Genomic DNA, 10,931 nt, shown 5'->3' with positions numbered 1-10,931 from the left:
CTGTGGAATACACAATATTTCTTATTTTTTCTTCTGGGGCCCTAATGAATAAATCAAAAGGCCATATAGAGCCCATGTAAGAAGCATGGATTCTTCAAATTTAATCCACACATTTGCCACGATTTGTGCTTTGTTGATAGTCATTGTGAAAGCGAGTCGCATCAGAAGCTATAAACGTTTTAATTCGAACGGCATATCTTGCGGGATCGGTGGGATACGTGGCAGCAATAAGTTTTTATCTTTAAATTTTCCAGTTAAAACTGTTGCCTCGATTCATCATTTAATTGACTAAGAGTCTGAATCTGTTGCAAAGTAGTGGTGGATGAAGAAGAATGATGGGTACGCCAATTTTCAACGTAGTTTTTTTCAATGTAGTTTTCAATGGTTTTATTTCAGTGCAGTGCAGTAAAGTCTGGCAAATCCAGCGCATTCAAGAATTCAGTTGGGTAGTTAACAACTTCGTCTTGATTCACCACAGTATTAATGGATTTATATGTTGTCGTTTCGCCGGACATTACATGCTGAATGGTGAAGTTGATGTTATTGAAATCGATGTTCTTGGTCACTAATGTAGCACTCGTACTGAGCAAGTAATGATATTTGTAGTTCTGTGCAATATTTGGGAAAACTTTTTGCACCAATTCGTCTATGTTTTCTGTGATATCATAGAAGTTTGCAGGCAATGTAATACATTGCATAGATTCATCAATTTCCAATATCCATTAATTGTTTTTCAAAATCTCCAGCCGATACATCCCGTTGTATTTTTACACGCATGTTGGTTTTTAAAGGCAATTTCTGTAAATGACGCCATAAAACTAATGATTTTAGACATGCATTAAGTTTATCAGCGGGTGTTGAACATGGTATAACCGGCAGTGTTTGTGGAAAATCACCATATAATAAAATGAGTGCGCTACCTCTCAAATCTGGCAGTATACGATCAAACGTTTCTAATGCTTTTTTGTTAGACATTGTACATTCGTCCCGTATGATAAATTGATACCTTTATGGTACTTCTCCATTCCAGAGTTTTTGCTAATGTTGCATAGTGGTGCCTTAGTATTACATATGTAAATTTAACGGCAGTTTATTTAGTTATAATCTTGATTTGTCCCTACGATATTGCATGATAAAGTGTTATGTTTATACTGTACTATTACACGGCGTGGAAGCTTGGACGTTAATAGTCAGCTCGTTATGACGTTTAGAGAGCTTTGAGATGTGGGTATTTCGTCGTATGCTGAAAATTCCATGAACCGACCACGAACCAAGACCAAGAACAAGAGGTTAAATGTAGAATAGAACAGGCAAGAAACACCTTCTTAAAGATGTGACAGTTACTCACTACCCGTAATCTTGATTTGTCCCTACGATATTGCATGATAAAGTGTTATGTTTATACTGTACTATTACACGGCGTGGAAGCTTGGACGTTAACAGTCAGCTCGTTATGACGTTTAGAGAGCTTTGAGATGTGGGTATTTCGTCGTATGCTGAAAATTCCATGGACCGACCACGTTAGAAATGAAGAAGTTTTAAGGCGTATGAATAGAGAACGTGAACTCACAGAAATTGTCAAGAAGCGTAAAACGTCTTATCTTGGACACATATTTAGACACGACAGGTATAACTTCCTTCAGCTTATTATAGAAGGGAAAATAAAAGGCAGACGCGGCCCGGGTAGACGACAAATGACCTGGCTGCGCAACATCAAAGATTGGACAGGATTAGACTTTCAAAGTTTAATAAGGAAAGCCCGAAATAGGGAAGACTTTGCAGAGGTCATCGCCAACCTTCGCTAAGAAGACGGCACCTAAAGAAGAAGAACGGCAGTGTAAATGCTGATTGCGCTATTCGGCCATCATCCACAAGAGTTGCCGTAATTCCAGATGATGCAATGGCCAATGAAATATTATTTTGTTATTGTATGGTTGCCAAAATGAGTAAAAGAAGAAAAGTCTTGCCTGTACCACCTTGCGTTTTGTTTTTAAATTTGAGGATGCTAAGTAAGCTAAAGGACGAAGTTCTCCTGCAACTTTTCAAAAAATTCTGGGAAATGTCAAGCTACAATCGTAGGTTCGAACATATAGCTGCTCTCATGGATGTTAAACAGATGAGTTTTGTGCGAATTAGATTTTATAAGCCTAACAAACAACGATACCGACAGCATACTATAATTTAATATTTTCGTGTTAATGTCGTTCGTTCTGTTGATTGCAAGGACTGTTTTATGAAAACTTATAATATTAGTGAGAACTTCATAGAAGTTACAGCAGCGAAAAAATGTTCTCAAATATCAGGCGTAATGACATTAGACCAACAAGGATATCATGAAAATCGGAAGAAGGTATTAGATGTTAAGAAAATAACGACAAGAAATCACATTTTATCTATACCCTTATAAATATGAAAGTCACGATACAAGAAGGCAGTCATCGAGGAAATATTTACCTTCACACTACACACTCACTGCTATTTATGAAGCTTACACAAGAAGATATACCTAGTTAATTTCATTAATCGTAAAATATACGAAAACATATTTTATAGTTTGAAAATTAGTATAAAGATACCTAAGAGAGACACATCCAATACATATGACAAATTAAATATGAAAATTAATATGTGCAAGAATAAGGATGAGATAATACAACTAAAAAAGAGTTTATTGAACACCATTTACAAGCTGATCAAAGATATAAAAGCAAAGAAAAAAAAATTCTGAGTAAGGATCATGCTAAAATGAAAACTATTACTTTTGATCTGCCAACACCAGACCTCTAAAGCGATGAGTCGTTTTACAAGAGGCAATTGTGGACTTTTAACCTTAAAGTTCACGATTGTGACAACTTATAAGCTCACTGCTATTTATGGCACAAATCTTCAGCAAAATGGGGCGGAAATGAAATAAGTTCCTGCCTATATATCAATACCTAACAAAATATTTCGATTCTAAAGCCGAACACCTAATAATGTATTCAGACTGCTATCTTGGCTAGACTAAAAACAGTTTTATAACAGCAGGATATTTAACTGCTTTACAATGCTTTGCAAATTTAAAAATTATTGACCATAAGTTTTTAATACCAGGCCATACAGAAAAAATTAGTAGTCAAATAGAACATTCACATGATTGGAGTCAACGAATTCGTCAAGTTGGGAGAAAACATCAATTTTTAGATACAGAAATGCAGCGTTCTGCGTTTCTTAATTCCGTACTAGTTAACTGCAAAACTGGTACTCAGAATAACAAAATAAACTGGAGACGGTTTTATTGGTTACGGTTTGAAAAATTTAATCAGTTTCAATATAAGTTGTTCTTTGACAAAGAAGAAACTTTCAAGACCGTAGATTTAGGAAAGAGGGGAAAAGCGGCTACAAATTTATTACCCAAGAAGGCATATAACAAGCCTGTGCCTATAACGACAGAAAAAATAAAGTACCTGATGGACGTATCCTGCCGTACATATCAGAATGACTGTGTGACTTTTACAATATCTACCCACAGATCAAGACTTAGCTGATGTGCTCTCGGATTCATCAACTTCTGACGACGATTAAAAGTTTGAAGTATCTTTTAGCTAGATTTGTGTTCATAGATATTTAATGTTAAATGTTTTTAGGACTTAAATATACGTTGCACTTGTATTAACGTAATACAATTTTTATAATCCTCTGGCTTATTATTATTAGGTTCAATTACAAAGGGAGTATGTTGAAGTGAAAGGTAAGAATGAAAGGATAAGGGGGTGTGAAAAACGAGTTAAGTCAAACAAATATCGCTTTAAACATATTTTCTTCTCAAATACTCAGCAAAAAAATGTTAATCCATTTAGGAAAAGTACATGTAAAAACAAATTTCAAGTAGATTATCATTCTAAACAACTGTAAAACAAATCATTTTTTTGTAAAATTTTAAATAGTGTTTTTCTCATTTTCAAGTTTTATGGTTTTATGAGTTGTCCCCCTTTTCACGCGCAACAGCGATTTATTACAACAATTCTACGACGATCTTTGATCAAAAATAAAGATTAACAATCAATTCTTTTAGAATTTTAGGGTAAATAAGGGACTAAGCAAGGCTGCTGTCCATCTTCAACACTTTTCAAAATCTAACTTAATGAGGCACTAAAGAAATATAGGCGATCATGCTCTCGAATGGGTATACCATTAAAAGAGAAAACAACCTTATATACACTTTATTTTACGGACGAATAAGTAGTTATCGCACAAGAGCAGGAAGATCTGCAATTCGTCACAAAGCGAAAAATACAAGAATACGAGCGATGGAATCTAAATGTTAATTCAACAAAAACTAAATACATGTTGATAGAAGGAGTTAAAAACAATGAATTTAACTAAGAAGATGGAAATGTAATTAAAAAATATAAGGAAAAGGGATATACTTAGCTTTATAACATTATTTCTAAAAGTGTTGTACGTTGTGGATGTGAAACCTGGTGACTTACTTAGAAAACAGAACAAAAACTCCTTGTTCAGAAATGAATTTTTGGCACAGATCAGTAAGTATATCCAAAATGATTCACGTAACTAATGAAAGGATAGGACAAATCATGGAAAAAACAACTCTCATCATAAATGAAATACTGCAAAAATGCTTATTTGGTATGGAAATGTACAGATAATGACAGACCATCACCTACCGAAGTTAATATTGGACAGTCAGTAATTGCATTAACAGTTTGACTTCTATGTGTATCACACATAATACACAACAGGTACTCTCCCTGAGCCTATGTGTATGAATTTGATACACGAGAGTAGAACGCATTCAAGCGACGGTGTATGTGGTCCGAACGCAGTTGTAATGTATTTATACGTGTATTATCATTCCTTTAGGCTATGGTATCCAATTTTCAATGTTAGTGTGGTAACCCTAGCATACTAAAATCGGCAACATTGTAGATAAAACTTGGAGACACGAAATTGTCGAGTATACTGGCATACCAGTTACTGTTAGACCTTCATTGTAGTCGGGTTTATGTACAATGTCTAAAAATAACAAGAGATACCTTTCTTTACACGAACGTGAGCATCTGGCTGAAAATTTTAGCGAGATAAGTGACTGTGAATTTGATGATTCAGATGCCGATCCATTATACACTGATATTTCCAATAACAGTGAATACTCTTCACATTGTGAACCACAAACAAAACGACAGAAAGTGGAAACACTTAAGGTAAGTTTATAGTTACGTATAAATTTCAAATCTTGTATCTAATTTTAAAATATTTACTACTACTACTAAGGATTTCCACAGTTTTCACTGTCTTCCTTCACTCAACCGTTTTCTCCAATTTTCCCTGTCATTCCAGTCTCCATCTCGCAGGGTTCTTTTCTCGATAGCCTCGTCGATTTCATCTCTGAATGACCTTTGGGGTCTTCCTCTCTTTCTTCTTCCAATCGGGCTCCATTCTGTGATTTTGTTTATCCAGCGTCCTCTGTCCGCTCTTCTGACGTGGCCGTACCAGGATAGTCTCTTCTCCTCTATATAGTCGATTATGTCTGATTGCACTCCCATTCTCCGCTTAATCTCTGCGTTTTCAATTCTGTCTCTTTTTGTAAGTCTACAGCTTCTCCTCAGGAACTCCATTTCTACTGCTCTTATTCTACCTCTATTTCTCTTGTTTATTGTCCAGTTTTCGGACCCATATGTCAGGATACTTCTTGTCAGGGTGTTATATATTCTCTTTTTTGTCTTTATCGTAATGTTCTTATCCCACAACACTGAGTTTAGTTGTCTTATACAGTTTCTTGTTTGTCTCAGTCTGTTGTTTATATCTTCTTCTGTTGTTCCCTGGTTCGATATTATGGCTCCTAAATTATTAATAAAATATTTCAGGATGATAATATTACAACTCATCCTATAATTCAAGATAAACAGTTGAATTTGCAAATAAGCGAAAGTGAATCTGAAACTGAAGATCTAAATGATATAGATATGGTAAATCCTCATATAGGGAATTTACAGGCAAATGTTATATGGAACAATGTTGGTGGAAATTTAAATACATTCGACGTTATATATGAAAATACTTCTTTTGGTAAAGGTGTAGAAAGTAGGGAAAATGATACACCTTTAACATTTTATAGACTGCTCCTTACAGACGAGATACTCGATATTTTAGTGCAGAAAACAAATCGATATTCCGAACAAAAAATTATTGATGTTATAAATCGTAAAAACTAAAAAAGACAAATTCATATCTCACTAACTGGAATCATACTAACAGAGAAGCAGTATTAAAACTTTTGGGAATTTTGATATGGATGGGTTTGAATACAACGACTACGAGATTACTAGAGCACTAATTTTATCCATCATTGTTCAATATACAAGACGGCAAATATGTCGAGGTGTATATTTGAGGCTCTTCTTGCTTGCTTTCATTTTTCAGATAATGAAGCTTGTCCTAAAGGAAGCAGATTGTTCAAAGTTGAACCATTGTTGCAGGCGTTCAATAGAAGTTTTCAATCTGCTTTGGTACCAGGCAAATACGTTTGCATTGATGAATCGATGATTCCCTTTAGAGGACGTTTGTCATTTTTACAGTACATACCTGGCAAACGTAATAAATATGGCGTAAAAGTTTTCAAACTCTGCGAAAAAGGCGGCTACAAATATCACGCAAAAATTTATGGCGGTAAGCAAAAAAGGCCAAAGGAACAATCACTAGCATCCCTAGTGATCATGGAATTAATGTAATCTTTTTTACACTCAGAAAGAACTTGGGTTACGGACACTTTTTACACTAGTGTCAATTTGGCACACGAACTAAATGACAACAATATCCATCTAATTCGAACACTTCGTAAAAATAGGAAATATACGCCTAAGTCGGTGTTTGAAGCAAAGCTAAATAAAGGAGATATGATGGCGCTACAGAGCAACACAAAAGTTATTGTAGGAAAATGAGTCGACAAAAGAGAGGTAACATTTTTGACTCTTGTCCAGAAATGGTCGACGTTCATACAAATCAGGAATAAAAAGAAAACCGTCTACAATAGTAGCATATAATTCTGTTAAATCTTACATTGATGTCTTTGATCAAAAAGTTTCCTACAGTAATCCCATCAGACGTTCTATAAAATGGGATCGGAAAGTGGGAATAGAATTATTGACAAATACAGCCGTAATGAATGTTTTAATTCTGTACAACAAAGCTGTGAACAGAAAAATGGATGTAACACAATTTCGCGAAGAATTAGTGACTAACATTTGCAAAGACAATAATGTTACAAAACCTCAACAAACACACCATAGTCTGGAAAAATATGACAAAAGAGGACGATGTGTTATATGTTACAGCACACTGACAAAATCCTTTGGTCGCGCAAATGCATCTAAGAATTCCAAACACTGGTACTGAATGTGGAGAAAAAAAATTCATTTGTAACATTTGTTTACTTAAAACACATAATGTATATTTACAATAATTTGTTTAGATGTTTGCTTTTCTTTTCTTAATAAAGTTTCATAAATAATATATATCAATTTCAATATATATAGGCTATGGGTAATGACATTATGAAAAGTCGTCTGGATGAACTGCGTGTATCAAAAATAAACACACCCTACATTGCCCTTTTTAAATAAAAAAATGTCATTATATGAACTAACACATACATATAGAACATTTTATTAAAGAACATGAAAAAAAATTGGTCAGGTTGTGACAACTTATGCGGATAAATAGCCAGGAGTTAAAGTGTTAATACGTTACAAGAAAATAGCTCCAGAACAGCAAAAAATTAATAGACCAAAAAAATATTGTGGTAGTTCTTTTATAGGCCTTAAAGGCATATTTGTACATGTAAATTTGTTCCTGTAGAGATATGACAATCTGAATAAATTCCTCTGTGTTATTTTGTTGTCTTTTGAAATGATCTAGAAGATTAATAAAACTAAAAGAAATTAAGATAATGTTTCAAGAAAAATCAACAACGTAAAAATATTTTAATGACCTCTTGGAAGACACGGTTTGGCACGTTTGCTCGTGTATAATGAATGAACCGTACGGACAGGAAAAATGTAATAAAAAACTTTTTCGTAAACTTGTAATTTTTCCTCCATTTTGAAATAACAAAGTAGAAAGAGCTCTAAGCGAGTGTGCGATGGGAGTGGTGCAAGTAAATTATATGGCCGTGCATCGTATACTCGTATACCTAGCCGTTCAAGTAGAACCGTTCAATTTCGTTGTTATCCTTTATCGTAATAGTAATCACTGATTGATTGGGCCATTGTAATTGCTACAACACACACTTGATGAAAGTGGTGCGGCATGACTGGCCGTTTTCTTCGCTTAATTTCAACGCAAACTTTCATTGGTTATCGGTTTTACGTGCTTTAATAACTTCTTAAAAATCGATGGTGTGTTTTCTCTGGCAAATTCTCCGGTAATAGAAAATTGCTAATGGCATTTCGACGAAGACGTTTAAGCAAATTAATTGCATTCGAGCGTACCTACATGAACATATGGATACGAGGGAGGGATAAAATTATTCGAACTCATCTTCGACATCTGAAAATATTGTTCGAAATCTATTTACTTGTCATCTTAGCTTTGGAATATAAATATAAACTTGGCTCTAGAAAGATTTAAATTATTTATGTATTTATCATGTGCAATTTAAACGCCTTTGAAATCATAAATTAACGCTTACCCTATATTAAACCAAGTTTTATTTAAATGCTACAAGAAGACAACAACTCTCTCTATACAGGATGTCCACAAACTCTCTTTACAGAAGAAAACTACAAATCTGGAACTTAATTTACGACGATTTGATGTAAATCAACTTATCCAAAATTCTTCCTAATGGACCTAGATCTTAAAAAAAAAGATGACACCCTAACATAGCTTTAATTTCAATATTTTCAATACGCTTGTTTTTAAGTATTTGTCATTCTGTATATTTATTTGATTAAATGTACCCAATCGTTTGGCTTGAATACGTTTTTTCGACGAACGAAAGTGACGAAAAAACGGACAATTTTATTTATAAATCAGTGACTTTGCAATTTATAGTCACTCCACTCAATTTTTTTTGTCTTCTTTCTATTTAAGACTAGGACGACAACAAAATGATATTTTAATCTGTTTGGCAATTCATTATTAGGAAAGCTCGAGTTTTATATTATATTTTTTTACCGATCACCAAAATCGGCGCAAATTTTTAGGATCAACAAACTTTCCAAAGAATTAAATATAATATTTTTAAAATAATAAACTTCTTGCATGAAAGGGCCGGTCTTTTGACCTCCAGATAAATATTATTCGATCTGACATATAGTATATTATGTTATATCTGGAGGATAGTAAAATTTATTTCGGAACACACCAATATTTAATTAATTATCGAAGAAATCCCACTAACGTTTTAATATCTCTTTTGATTATACAATTTGTGATGGCAGGAATAAATTAAATTATGTAAGAAAAATTTAATAACGAATAAAAAAATAATACATGTAGGGTAAGGAAAGGTATATTGGTGATAAAAAAGAAAAATACTAATAATATAGGAATTCGAAAACTAAGCAAGAAATAAGTTTTGCTTTATTACGTTACTTATTATTTGAAGTAAATGTTTAGAAGAGTTAATTTAACAAAAAATGATTAATAATGATAGTAAATGTCAAATTGACATACACACTTATGTTAGCTAAGTTGGTGACACGGTAAGGTATATTGGTGATAGTGGTTAGGAAATTTGGTGATATTATGGAAATTGTTTATTTAATCAGATATTTAAAAATTTTATACCATACAAAGATCACATCTATAATAAAGTTTTTCATCGGCGTCAGTATCTTCGATAGATATGCAATTCTCGTGGTATGGTGTCAAACAAGATGAGCACTGAATCCATTGGGCTCCATTTCTTTTCTTAACATCAGTTGAATACAGGACTCCACATAAGCCACACTCCCAATCATCTATTTTACTTTTTTTTTGCTTTTTGGACAGATTTGTATGAAGTCGAGGGCTGTTGCTGAAGATTTTCTGTTACTGAAGTGTTTTCATTTGTCGGTGTTAAGCATTTCGCACTTGATCCCTTTTTCTTGACCTCACTGGACGTTTTGAAGCTGTTGGTGTTTTTAAAATATGATCGACTGTGGCTTTCACAGCTTGACTGCATCAGTTGAAACTGGAGAAGCAGGAGCTAAGTCAGTTAAAGATGAAGGCCGTAATGCTTCTTTTGGAATAACATCTCCGTTTAAAGGACATATGCCTGTTTTTTTAAAAGCATTCTCAATATTTTTCTTTGTAAAGGCGCTTATGTAAGCTGGATTCAAAATGGAATGGAAGTTGCTACGATTTGGAGCATCCGTAGGGTTATTGCTCATATAACGATTCATGCTATCGCGCCAGTAAGTAAGTGGCTTGAATAGTCCCACGTCAAGTGGTTGCAATAGATGAGTGCAATGAGCTGGGAAAGTAAATAGGTAAACTTGATTATCTTTCGCTATTTTCAAAACTTCAGCTCCAATGTGGGCAGAATGAGAGTCCGTCAACAAGACTACAGCACGTACAGGCGGTATCGTAGTGATAAAAAATTGAACGATTCCAAAAACAATTCAGAATTGATCCATCCTTTAGGAGATAATTTTATTAATGCGTTGGGAAGGGCATGATTTTTAAGTGTATCATTCCATCTAACATTAAAGATTACCATAGGAGGAATCCATGTTCCATCAGCACGAATGCATGCTAACATAGTTTGAGTTTGACCTCGTTCAGCGTAGGATCTTTTATAAACAAAATTTTTACCAATGCCGGTAACATCTTTGGAAGGTTTCACTACATACGATAATCCAGTCTCATCGCAATTCCTAATTAAATTCGGTTTATTTTTTAATTTGAGTTTCGTAAGAACATCATTCAGTTTCGAAAAGAAATCT

The sequence above is a fragment of the Diabrotica undecimpunctata genome, chromosome 5 (assembly GCF_040954645.1).
Source record: "Diabrotica undecimpunctata isolate CICGRU chromosome 5, icDiaUnde3, whole genome shotgun sequence".
NCBI lineage: Eukaryota > Metazoa > Arthropoda > Insecta > Coleoptera > Chrysomelidae > Diabrotica > Diabrotica undecimpunctata.
The sequence above is the reverse complement of the archived record's forward strand: the minus strand, read 5'-3'. Positions refer to the sequence as shown.